This window comes from Myotis lucifugus, unplaced genomic scaffold, assembly GCF_000147115.1.
Source record: "Myotis lucifugus unplaced genomic scaffold, Myoluc2.0 scaffold_0, whole genome shotgun sequence".
Lineage (NCBI taxonomy): Eukaryota > Metazoa > Chordata > Mammalia > Chiroptera > Vespertilionidae > Myotis > Myotis lucifugus.
Window position 1 is genome coordinate 47,526,459 of NW_005871048.1, and position 12,090 is coordinate 47,538,548.

The following is a 12,090-nucleotide window of genomic DNA, read 5'->3' on the forward strand; positions in this document are numbered from 1 at the left end:
GCTCGGTTCTAAGCATGCATTGTCCATTTAGTCTTCCCATCAGCCCCAGGAGGTAGTTACTGTGTGTGGCACTATTTTACATATGAGGAAACAGGCATAGAGCTCTTAAGTAACTTGCTCAAAGTCCACAGTTAAGGATCAGAGCTGGGATTTGAACCCAGACAGTCTGATTTAGAGTTTATGCTCTCAACTCCATGTTATAATGCTTACATACTGTTTAGAGGTGGCTTTAACCTCAAATATTAGAAATTTTTATAACCAAATATAAATAATTGCCAGTTTTGGCATAAGTTATGTATATGTTGTGTGGGTTTTGAGAAAATTTGTAAAAGAGTAAGGTCATAGAAAAATTGATCCTTCTGTTCAGGTCTCATTAACTAGAAGAATTTTAACTGAATAAAATAAGTGCAGAAGGATGCTGGTTTATGTTAATTTTAAGTGTCATATATGTTTTAGAATCTTGTCAAATGCATTATTGGTATTTTTAAAAGAAATTCATGTTCTTAGGAGAGACCGAATTAAAAAACAACAAAACACAACCACCCCCCCCCCCCCCACATATACCGAAAGCAAATCTGAATTTGAGGTCTATGTGCTCAGATAAAGTGCTTTATCTCAACCAAGAGCATAAGCGTAACCCCTACAGTGACCACAGATTCACTATGCCTTTTAACTTGAATGAAAAAAAAATATTTTGGCTTTGTTAAAGTGAGGCAGGCCTTCCTGCTGACATTTTTATAAGCAACTATTTCTCTTTCGGTTTAAACCATACAATGCTGGCTCCAAGTGTCAGCATTGGGACTGTCAGCAGTTCCCCACCAGCATACTGGTCCCGAGGTGCAGGGTTTCTTAGGCCGAGTCCAGCATTGTGAAAATAATGGGGCTATTTAGCCACGTCACCTGGAACGGAGTTACTACCCTAGCAATCTCAGACGCACTAACAAGGTAGGTCGGAACGGTTCTTATACTTTTCTCAGGAGTGACTCCTTTTGCTACATAAACTGCAGGGCCAGACAGATTAGCATGGCCCGGGTTTCTAGACACTTTTCAGTCAACCGTAGCTGTTCTAATACTTGAGATTTGCTGATAGTTCTTGTCGGAAAAGCGCTCGCATTCCTGAGCTACTTTTCTTTTATCGGGATCATCTTAATTTTTGTCTGTGAGTCTGAGATCAAGGAAACGAGTAAAAACTGAATTCAGCTGTTTGGATGCCTCTTGCGTACCAAGAGCTTCTTAGACAGTGCCTGACGCAATAACCAACACATATTAATTGGTGCCGATGGCAGGGGTAGACTCTCTAGCTAGAATCTGCTCACACAAGCCCTGCTGAATGGACAGTGATGCCTGCTATAAGCAGACTCATATTGGCTTTAACAACTTTAGGCGAAAGATTACACTGTGATATGTATGTTTTTTTAGTTTCCTCCTCCGTTGCGTTGTTTTTAATAAGGCATTGAAAACAAATCTAAGCAGCTCAAGATGGATCATACTGAGACATCACTTCCTTGCTTTCAGTGTGAGGTTTTCTCTGCTATGTGACAGCTCCGGGTATGAAATAATCTAGATTCCCCCCAAATTGCCAAGGAGCAGTAACATGTCTCAGTCTATCACGATTATTTTATTATGATTCTAGGAGGGAAAGGCAGTGCTAATCATTTAAAAAGCTTTTATCATGAATGTGTTTTGAGTGAACAGCTTGAAGTTGAGTCCATCGAAACAGTGTTTGTCAGGGCGCAGGGGCCAGAGGTCGGCCTGTAAGTCAGCTGCCTGTTAGCGCTGAGACTGCACAGGAGCCGTGAAAGCTCTCACCCAAGCACTTGCTGGCTGGTGGCAGGCCGCTGCCTTGGGTGGTGAAGTGGTTGCCTTCAAGTGTTTGGGAGGTGGTTCCTATGGGAAGTTTCTGGACAACAATACATGTGAAATGACTTAAAGGTCTTCAAGTATTCTTGGCCTTGGTCTGCCGACAAATGGAGATTCAAACACAGGAGTTCGAGGGGATTTTAATGAAGTTTTATTAAGGGAATGAGAAAGGGGGAGTTGGGTGTGTTGAGGATTCAATGGCAATATTACCTTAAGGGTTTGATTTCCATTTCAGGCTAGATAATCCATATTATCTTTGAGTAAAGGGAACAACAATTTTAACACCCTGGCTTCCTCAGAAGTTTCGGTTCTCACATAGTCACCGTAGACAACAGCACTGTCAAATGAACAAAGGTTTAATTAAATAAAAGATAGTTAAACAGAGCAGAAATATTCTTCCCTTGCTAGTCACACACTGGACAATTCAGAGAACAAATCTTGGGGGAATTGTTGATGGATTACTTCTTCTGTTCCCTGTGTGCTGCTATGTTTTTCTTTTTGGTGTCAAATCTCAAGTTGGATACAGTCAATTGTCTACAGCAAACAAAAGGTGCATAAATGTCTCTTCTGTTACAGTTGTTTATATTTCATCACTGAACAAAGCAAATTTTCCTTCCCTGCTTCTTCCGCTGAGAGCAGATAAAACTGACACGATTTGAATATTGGGAAGGTTCTGTTGTCACTTTGAAAGTATAATGATTGATTTAGTCATTAAAAGGTTTATTACACAGATTTTTTTTGTTGCTAATGTTACACTTGCTATAAAATTCGTTGAAGAAACACTATTTGCTGAGGATTTGAAAGGATTTGCTGTTGGGTAAAGTACGTCAAGTACCTAAGGGTGTGGTGCTGGGGTTATGTGTATGTCAATTCCATTTTGTGTGTGTGTGTGTGTATGTGTGTGTGTGTGTGTTTGCTTTTCTATTTTTGTCACCTCTTTTAACTTAAAAATGTTTTCCTTTAATAACTACAAATTTGGAACTTTGGTATAACAGCAGTAGTTGGTATACGTAATACTTTAAAATATAATGGGAAGTATAAACTATTGCCAACAAAACAAAAACCAAAAAGCCTGGCCCCCGGGGGCTCTGTCAACTTTTTATGTCATTCTCTCCCCCAACAATCCCACGTGGTACATTCTTGTGTGGTCTAGGTTCCAAGGGCCAGGGGAGCTGGGCATTAACCTATCTTCCCAATGTACACTTTGAGCATAGTTATTTCCTTTCAGATACGAAAAGCATTTAACTGTTCTCATGAAACGCCTTTTCTCTCCCTGCTTCAGCCCCTTTTTCCTTGTTTCTGTGTTTGGGTGAGAAGGGTGCACATCTGAAGCGACAGCTCTCAGACTGCTCTGGAAAACGATCTCTTTTCCTCCTCAAATGATCCTTTCGGTTTCAAGTTCATTTCAGGTACCCTAAGCCTCCCCGGACTCATGCTTAATAACAAATGATCCTACAAACGATTAGAATGGAAAAAGAGAAAATAAAATTGAAGCATACCTAGTTGCCCCAGTGGCTTCCTGCATATAATGTGACCCAGCATTACTCCTGCTAAAAATAAAAATAAAAAGATGAAGATTACCTGAGGTTTTGCGGCTGTCATTGTCCTTCGGTTTCCAGGGGCAGCTCGGTCCTTTAATGCCGGCTCGACTGGGACTGCCAAGCCAGAAAAGGTCTTGCTCCAGGTGTAGTCGCATTTTCTCAGGTCAGCTGTCCTGCCCTCAGACAATGGAGCTGTGATTTTTCTCTGGCCCTTGTGAGGGAAAGTGATTCCAGATAAGCAGATTATTGTGTGGACTATCTCATCTTTGTTGTTCTAGTGCAGCCCTTTCAGCTTTCCAGAGCCAGTTAGACTTGTTATGAGGAGCTAAATGATTGGCTGGATCTGGGGCTCGGTTTCATAAATTATAGCCCAGCGTACGAGCAGCACGAGTCCTATAGTTGCCGTAGTCCAGAGGCCTGCAGTTCCTGCTTTAACGCATATGTAGTGGTAATTGAGTTCTAACACGGCCTTGGATGTTTCTGTCCTAAATAGCTGACATTGCATCTTCAAGACTGTGTGAGTAATCCTGACTTTTTTTTTTTTTTTAAACTCAGTAAATTAATTACATGCCCTGAGAGGGAGTGATTGTAATTAGAAAATACTGAATTAGCAGATGATTCATTTTCAAGGTGCTGTTTTATATGTATCACATTCAATGCAATTTATCTTAATGCGTCTACGACCTGGCAGGGCTATTCCAGCTTTTTGCCATGAATCACAATCAGGCTGCATTTTGAAGGAGGCTGTTCAGTGTGTTGTAGCCCTGTGTGTTTTATGGGGTCAGTTAAGTGATAAAGCTCCAACATGAGCAGATGAAAGCAGGCTTCTGGTGTCTGGGCAATGGCTGGGAACACTTGAGTCAGGCAAGTTTCAAGATTTTCTATCCCCACCGGTGAATACTGAGAGGGAGCAGCGAATGATCATTTTGGGGCGCAGGTACACAGCCGTGAAAGCGCCCAAAAAGGAGCAATGTAAAATGATGGCAACGATTCTTTTCTTCGCTGTCCTCTGAAGCTGAATTAAGATATTCTGTATAAATAACTAGGTAATTTTTACATGTATAAAACTGTTAACGTGGCAGAGAGCTGAACGAGAAACTACTAGCTCATTTTTAAGAGCCTTATAAGAAGAGTATTAAACACACACAGACACAACCATAATAGAAGAAAGTATGTGGACTGGAATTTGTGGTTGCAGCAGATCAAATTATCCCAGGGAAGTCGTTGTTAGGTTTGTGTAATTGTTGGGGCGACTTCTGTTGCTAACAAGGCTTAAGATAAAGCTGGAGCAGATTGAAATGAGAAACTAGAAAACATTAGCATTTTATTACCTTCTGTAGCATACACTGTGGGATAGAATTAATACTGAGTATGACTGGTTAGTGTAAGCAGTTCAGTTTTTACTTAAAAACATTGATTTCTTCTATCATTAAAAAAAATAGGGCTTTTGCTTATAAAGTTAGTGCTTAGAAATAATTCTCCTTCCTTCCAAATAATTTTTATACTTTTTACTACAGCACAAAGCTAGGTAATTTCTCTTAATTTGGGGTTGTTTACCAATTTGCCTTTTCTCTAATTTTTTTTCTCTTTAGACCCATAAATACAAATGAATACATTTGTGCTATGTATAAGTCTCATGCATAAATAATTTGAACAGTTTTTTAAAATCACAGGTTCCTGTGGCAAATATAAACTTCTAATAGCAATTGTAATTACTTGCCAGTTCCTATAAAATATTATTTATATACTCAAGAACAGTTTATATTTGGTTCCATCTATTTAAATGACTGACATAATTTAGCCAGTAGGAGAGAAATATTAGTTGTGGTTTTGCAAAATTTTATGGTTAGATTATACTGGAAATGCAAAGTTTTGCTGTTAAAAATATAAAATAAAAATATGACCCTGTTATAGGTCACATCCATGGATGAAGCTTATAAAGGGAAAGAAAAATAATCAATATAGAATTTGTATCAACCAAATGTATGTAAAATAGTTTTCAAGAAAAGTAATTCTGATATATTCTTTGAAGAAACACATTTACTTTATGAAGAAATGGTCTGAGTCTTTTATTGAGGTAGAAAAGCGGGTTCATTTATTGAGTTTCCATAGCCATAGACACTAATAGTCATAGTTGATTCACTTGTTGTTCTACATTCCTAACTGTATTAGTGGAAAAAAGTGGTGCATTTATAAAAGGAATAAAATCTCATCCCTCAAGGTGGTTCGAGGCCCATCAGAGTAAGAAGTGGTGTGGGTGGAAGCTCTTTACCTGAACTAGCTTCTGACATCTAACTGGGCTGCTCTTCTTCTGGTGGAATTTGTGTATTTTTCTTGATGCAGCAATCATCTTCCCTTTCCCCCTTTTCTATCTTCTGTCTTTATATTAACTCACTTGGGCTCTTATTGAGATGCATCAAATAAAAATGACAATGTTTCACGATCAAACTTTAATAAGCTGCCCATTGAATTCAGAAGGTGTTTAGAGGGTGTTTAGGGCTCAGGGAAGTTCTGGTGGATATATACTAGAAATGTTAAGATCTAGCCCTGGTACTTCCTCCAAGATCTTCATCTTTTTAGGTCTCCCTGAGATCCCAGGATCACATCTCTTTCTTGTGAATGGGCAGGATTTTAAGAAAAGCAAGACTGGAGGGGTGCCAGGTGTTCAGTGGACACAAAGCTGTGGGCAAGGCACTGAGGGAGAAGGAGATATCTTCAGAACAGCTGATCTTCCTTTTCTCGACGCCTCTTTATTTTGTAATGCCATTTTTGTCTGACTGTGGAAGTTCTTTTGCAGATAAAATTCTGTAAAACTATGCATATCTGCCTTAGACAGATGGATTTGACATAAGATGTATCCAAAAAGGAATGTATTACATCATGAACTTGCAAAGTGTTCATGAATACACATTGGCATTTGGAAACTATTAACACTACCTACTAAAGCAATGACATAAATCCAAATTGAAAAAAAATATTATTTCTTGATTGAATTACATTTCCCAGTGTTTTATTTGGTGAATTTTGCTTTTGGAAAAACTTACTCTTTCTTCTCTGACATTTTTTCCCCCAGCGTTATATATAACGGACTAATCTTATTGCTTAATCTTGCCTCCCAATTTAATTATTTCTAGTTGACATTTTCAAAAGAGTTGCCAGCCTACCTTGAGCATGTTTTAAAAATGGAGCAAAACAAATGAAACAATCCCCACGCCCCCACACAACACCACAAATGCTTTAGCTATTTTAGTTTCCTCCTCTGGGAAGTTTGACAATACCCAATGGTGGAGGAGGAGCTTTCATTTAATTTGAAAATCATTAATTATTCTATTTTAATTATATAATACATGCAGGTGACATAAGTTCCTGTTATATTAATCACTAGCCAAAATTGTGTCCCTTAAATTTCCAATTTCAAAAAGCACAATGACTTAGTGAATTAATCTTGGTTAGTGAGATTATGCTTAGGTTATTAAATTTTTGTAAGCCCTAGTTTCTATATCTGTAAAATGAAAATAATGATACTGTTCTGGTATTTTACTGTATCAGCGATCAGAAGCATATTGAGAGAGTGCTTATGAAAGAACATTTTAATTCTTTGTACATTGTAATGTACTGTACAAATAATACACTATTATTGCTATAGAAGCTCATAGCACTAGTTAGCTTCCTTTACTTCTAAGTGTATGTTTCAAGTAATGGATAAATACTTTTTAAAGCAAAGTAAGTTTTCACTTTTGATCTTGAAAAGTTATAAAGGCCGTTAGAGCCTCAGTCCTTATCTGTCTATTACTTAACTATTAAACATACCAGTGGGGTGACTGTGGCAAATAAATGTGGTATCGTATGTAAAGACATATTTATTAAACTAAGTGCCATATAAATGTTACTTATAATAAGTATTTCCAACATATTAATAAAAGTATAAATGATCAATTTTTAAAATGAAAAATATCCAGTATATTTCTTCCTGATTAGTTTGATTAACTTTCTAAGCTATGTCTGCCTCCCCCAGACAGGATGGATTTTCTTGTCGGTTAAGCTTGTGCCGTGACTTTCTTTACAGTGAGATATAGCACTGAGCCGAGAGTCAGATAAGCATTCCTTCACAGTCTACATTTAGAGTTGTTAATGGCAAAGCTTTAGAACATATAGTTTTCTCACAGGAAAAAATGAATTAAAAAATTCAGACTGACAGATGTTCTTAGATTAAAAAATATTTTTATTGATTTCAGAGAGGAAGGGAGAGGGAGAGATAGAAACATCAATGATGAGAGAGAATTATTGATCAGCTGCCTCCTGTATGCCTTCTCTGGGCCCCGAGCCCCAAATCCGGGCATATACCCTGACCAGGAATCCAACTGTGACCTCCTGATTCATAGGTCGATGCGCAACCATTGAGCCATGCCGACTGGGCTGTTGTTAGATTTTTTTTATTCCTGTCTTGGCTCAATTAAATTTCACTAGTGGAATAATCACATGGGCTTTAAGGTGATACTTATCCTTAGGACTTTTCATCTGAGAAAGAACAAGAAAAGTCAAAATGACTTTGTGAATGATTCAGAGTTCAGTCAGCAGTTGTGAATTCCTAATTTTTAACTGGTTCTTCTTCCGAAGACCATCATGCTTTTTGGAATATTGGTCACAGCTGTGTCCTACATTCCAGCTTCTTGAGCACACTGTTGTTAGGATTTTATTTCCTAACAGCACTATTGGTTAGTTGGAAGAAGTTCTACCACCTGTAGTACTTTTTTTCTTTGTAGATGAAATCATAAAAGTGGAAGGCACAATAAGCAAAACAAAATAAATGAAATGGATCCTCTCCCACCCAGCAATTCACGAGGGAACTTTGTAGAAATGAAGGAATTTCATTTGTAATACAGCTTGAATACTGACACCTAGGACCATTGTCCAGACTTTTTTGTGTCTTTGGTGATTATATAAGAGCACTCTTTAGTAATTTAAGGTTGTATTGGAAGAATGCTTTTTAATTTTATTATTCCCCCAAGCTTTATTGAGATATAATTGACATATACAATTGTATAAGTTTAAGATGTACAACATGTTGATAACACACTTATATATTACAAAATTATTGCCACCATATTGTTAACTAGCACCTATGTCATATCATCACATAGTGTCTGTCTCTCTCTTTGTGCTGAGGACATTTAAGATCTTCTCTCTTAGTAACTTTCAAGTATATCATACATTATTATTAGCTATATTTGCTATTCTGTACATTAGATTGCTATAACTTATAACTGAAAGTTTGTACTCTTTGACCAACATCTCTCCTTTTTCCTCAACTTCTGACCCCTGTCAACCACCATTCTATTCTCTATTTCTATGTGTTCAGCTTATTTAGAGTCCACATATAAGTGAGTTCACACAGCATTATTTCCCTCTGTGTGACTTATTTCACTTACCATAATGCCATCAATTTTCACCCATGTTGTCACAATGGCAGGATTTCTTTCTCTCTGATTAATATGACACTGTGTGTGTGTGTGTGTGTGTGTGTGTGTGTCTGTGTGTCTGACATTATCTTTATCCACTCATCTATTGATGGAAACTTAGGTTTTTCCAAGTCTTGGCTATTGTGAAGAACACTGCAATGAACATGGGTTACAGATATATCTCAAGATAGTGATTTTATTTCCTTCACATAAATACCCAGAAGTTGGATTGTTGGGTCGCATGGTAGTTCTATTTTTAATTTTTTAGGGTCCTCTATACTGTTTTCCATAGTGGCCGTGCCAATTTACTAAAATGGATATGCTTGATGGATACATTCCTCTCATTCAAGTGGTTTTCTTGTCATCACCTCGTTGCCACCAGTCCCCAGGCCCTGCACTTTGGCAAAGAGGGAAACATGTAGAGGATTGCTTACATTCTTTTGGCCAGTTCGGTCACATGGCCCCATCAAGTTGAAGGGAGCCTAGGGCAGATAGTCCTGTTTGTGTCTGGGAAAAATAGAAAGTTGGTTTGGTGATTAGCCAACCAGTTTCTGCCATACCTTTTTTCTTTTCTTTCCTTTTCGTTTTATCTTTTTTTTCTCTTCCCTTTCCTTCATTTCCTTTTTTTCCTGTTCTCTAACATGTTTACATAGAATCTAGGCCTTGTAACCACTAAGTAAAAGTTATAATCTTTGCCATCTAGAAGAAATTAGGAATATGATTTTAGTTTTAAATTCTTAATAATCTTCCAAGGCTATTATAATATAACCCAAAACTATGATCATAGAAATTACTATTGATTTAATGTTTATATCCTATAACAAAGAAAGTGGTAATGGGATGTTTTTCTCTTCCCACCTAGTCCATTCTCTTCTATGTCAGGTATTTCATCCCTTGCTTTGTGGTTTTAGAAAACAGTAGGAAGAAAATGAAAAACTGGCAACAAAGATAAAATGACTGTTCAAAATGTACCTGCTCCTCCGAGTTCCTCGAGTATTTGTATGTTTTGCAGTGAATGCTAACTGATTGTTGGGGATAACTGCTGTGAGGAATGCATAGCTTTGGGAGAACTGTTTCTTGCACGGAGTTGAGTAAAAAGTGGAACTAATATAAGCTTGGTTCATAGCGTCTCTATTTTGTAGAGGCTGAATGATTTCTCTCCACTATGAACTTCCAGAGATTAGCAAAAATATTCATATCACAAATAAAAAAGAACACAAATGCCTACTCAGTAACCAACAATATTTTTCAGATAATTGCTATTAAAAAATATCTCCATAAACTTTGAATTTTCTTTTAGTAAAACATCATAAAATGATTTTAGTCCTTCACTCTGGATATATTAGGGTCAAATATTTTTGTTGGGTGATAAGCCAGTAATAACCTCAGTTATTTTAACAACCACATTATTTTCCTTCCATATAAGCCAAATTTATAATTAATCTATTTAAGAAATAAATACAACTAACAAAAATCTGTTTTAATTTTTATATCTTGACCTAAGAAATAGCAGGACTAAGTCATTTCACAATTTGGTATTTTTCTGACTGAACTAGAAGTGCCTAAAAAGAATTTTCCTATAACTTTATTTATTGGTTTATTTCCCTGGATCATTACAAAACAATTTTAAATGCAATCCTGAAAACAACAAAATCTCCTTAAACTACTATCCAAACTGTCTCATTATTTTGGTGGAACTGAACAAAGATAATAAACATAGTCTTTACTCCAAGGCATTGAAAAACACTGACATGTCTCAATCATTAGATTCTGAAGATTATATTACATTATATTTAGTAGAGGTTTTACATATATCTTATCATGTTTAGGTCTTTGAAATAAGGCACCCTACATATATTTTTAGGGTAATGACTTGGCATAGTGTAGTATTTGAAAAAATGTTGTCTGGAGCTAGATGGCTTGGATTCAGATCTCAGCTCTGCCTCTTAATAGCTGAATTATTTTGGGCAGGATATTTAATCTCCCTGTACCTCAACTTTCTTATCTGGAAAATGGGATAATAACAGTACTACCTGGTTGGGTTGTGGTGAACATTAAATAAATTAATATACATAAAACACTTGAAATGATGCAATACTCAAAATAAGTGTCTTATAAATGTTTGTCTTTATTATTATTACTTGGGGAATTGAATATTTCATAAAATATATATTCTAGATAACTGAAGTTTATTCAATCAGATTCAAAGCCTCTAGTAGCCAATTTTCATAGGTCTTTCTAAAGTGGATCCTATGTGTCTATGTTTCTTCTGCCTAAAGGAGATTAAATAGAATATTTTGGTGATTCAGTCATCATTAAGATTCAGAATCATCATGATGACCATCATAAATGGAACTTAGCTGTAAGTAAGTGATAGAATCAGGTGATATTGACATGAGTAAGGTGATATTCAGCGGTTGGTTTAGGGAGAGTGTTTTGCCCTGGTCCAGACTGCTCTGCTGTTTGAGTCCTCTGGCTATCTTCTGAAGGCTTTTAGCCTTCACTGTACTGGTCCATGCTAGCACCCGGCTTTGAAATCCCTGCTTCTCTGTTGCTGTGGGTTGTAAGCAAGAAAATAATCCATTTTAAAAAAATTGTGTATAAAGTGAGACAATAGGCATCTGATTAGGGTGTCAGTTTTCCCCTGAGAGTAAATAAAAACATGAGTGTATTTTTTCCCTTCTGAGTGAGGATTATGTTTTAGAACAGGGATTGGCAAACTCTTGCCTGAGGCCCAGATCTATTTGTCTAAATAAAGTTTTATTGGAACACAGCCACACTCATTTGTTTACATAGTGTCTACTGTTGCTGTCACACCACAAGGGCAGGATTGAGTAGTTGCTGCAGAGACCATGTGGTCCGCAAAGCCTAACATACTATCTGATCTTTTGCAGAAAAATTTGCCAAACCCTGTTCTAGAGCTTTAACTTTGGGCAGAGTTTGAAATAAATGAGATGTTATTGTGTTTTGTAGTGTTAACCTGCATATTCAGTTATCTGTGGCACTGCCTCTGCTAAATTTATTTTGCATAAACAAGAATATCTTGCAGTAGCTTATGCTGGATAAAGAAAAACAGCCCACAATAGCACATTTAGAACATAAAGAGGAGGTGAAAATGGGATTGTCAAACAAAGTTATGTGGGAATCCTCACTTTGGTATTTGTTGCTCTGCTGTTATCAGTATATCACACGATGTAAAATTATGTAACTTTCTGTTGTGTTCTGTAGAA

At 36.9% G+C, this 12,090-nt stretch overlaps 1 protein-coding gene and 1 long non-coding RNA gene across 2 annotated transcripts in view; one reads left to right on the forward strand and one right to left on the reverse strand.

Annotated features, from left to right (window-relative positions):
• The window catches only part of PDE4D (phosphodiesterase 4D), a 1,252,971-nt gene that overhangs the window by 35,531 nt on the left and 1,205,350 nt on the right, over nt 1–12,090 (forward strand).
• LOC106696493 lies at nt 1,989–4,144 on the reverse strand. Its single transcript, XR_001347442.2, has 2 exons — nt 3,442–4,144; nt 1,989–2,197 (listed from the first exon to the last, which is right to left on the reverse strand). It is a non-coding gene; the product is annotated as an uncharacterized LOC106696493 (long non-coding RNA).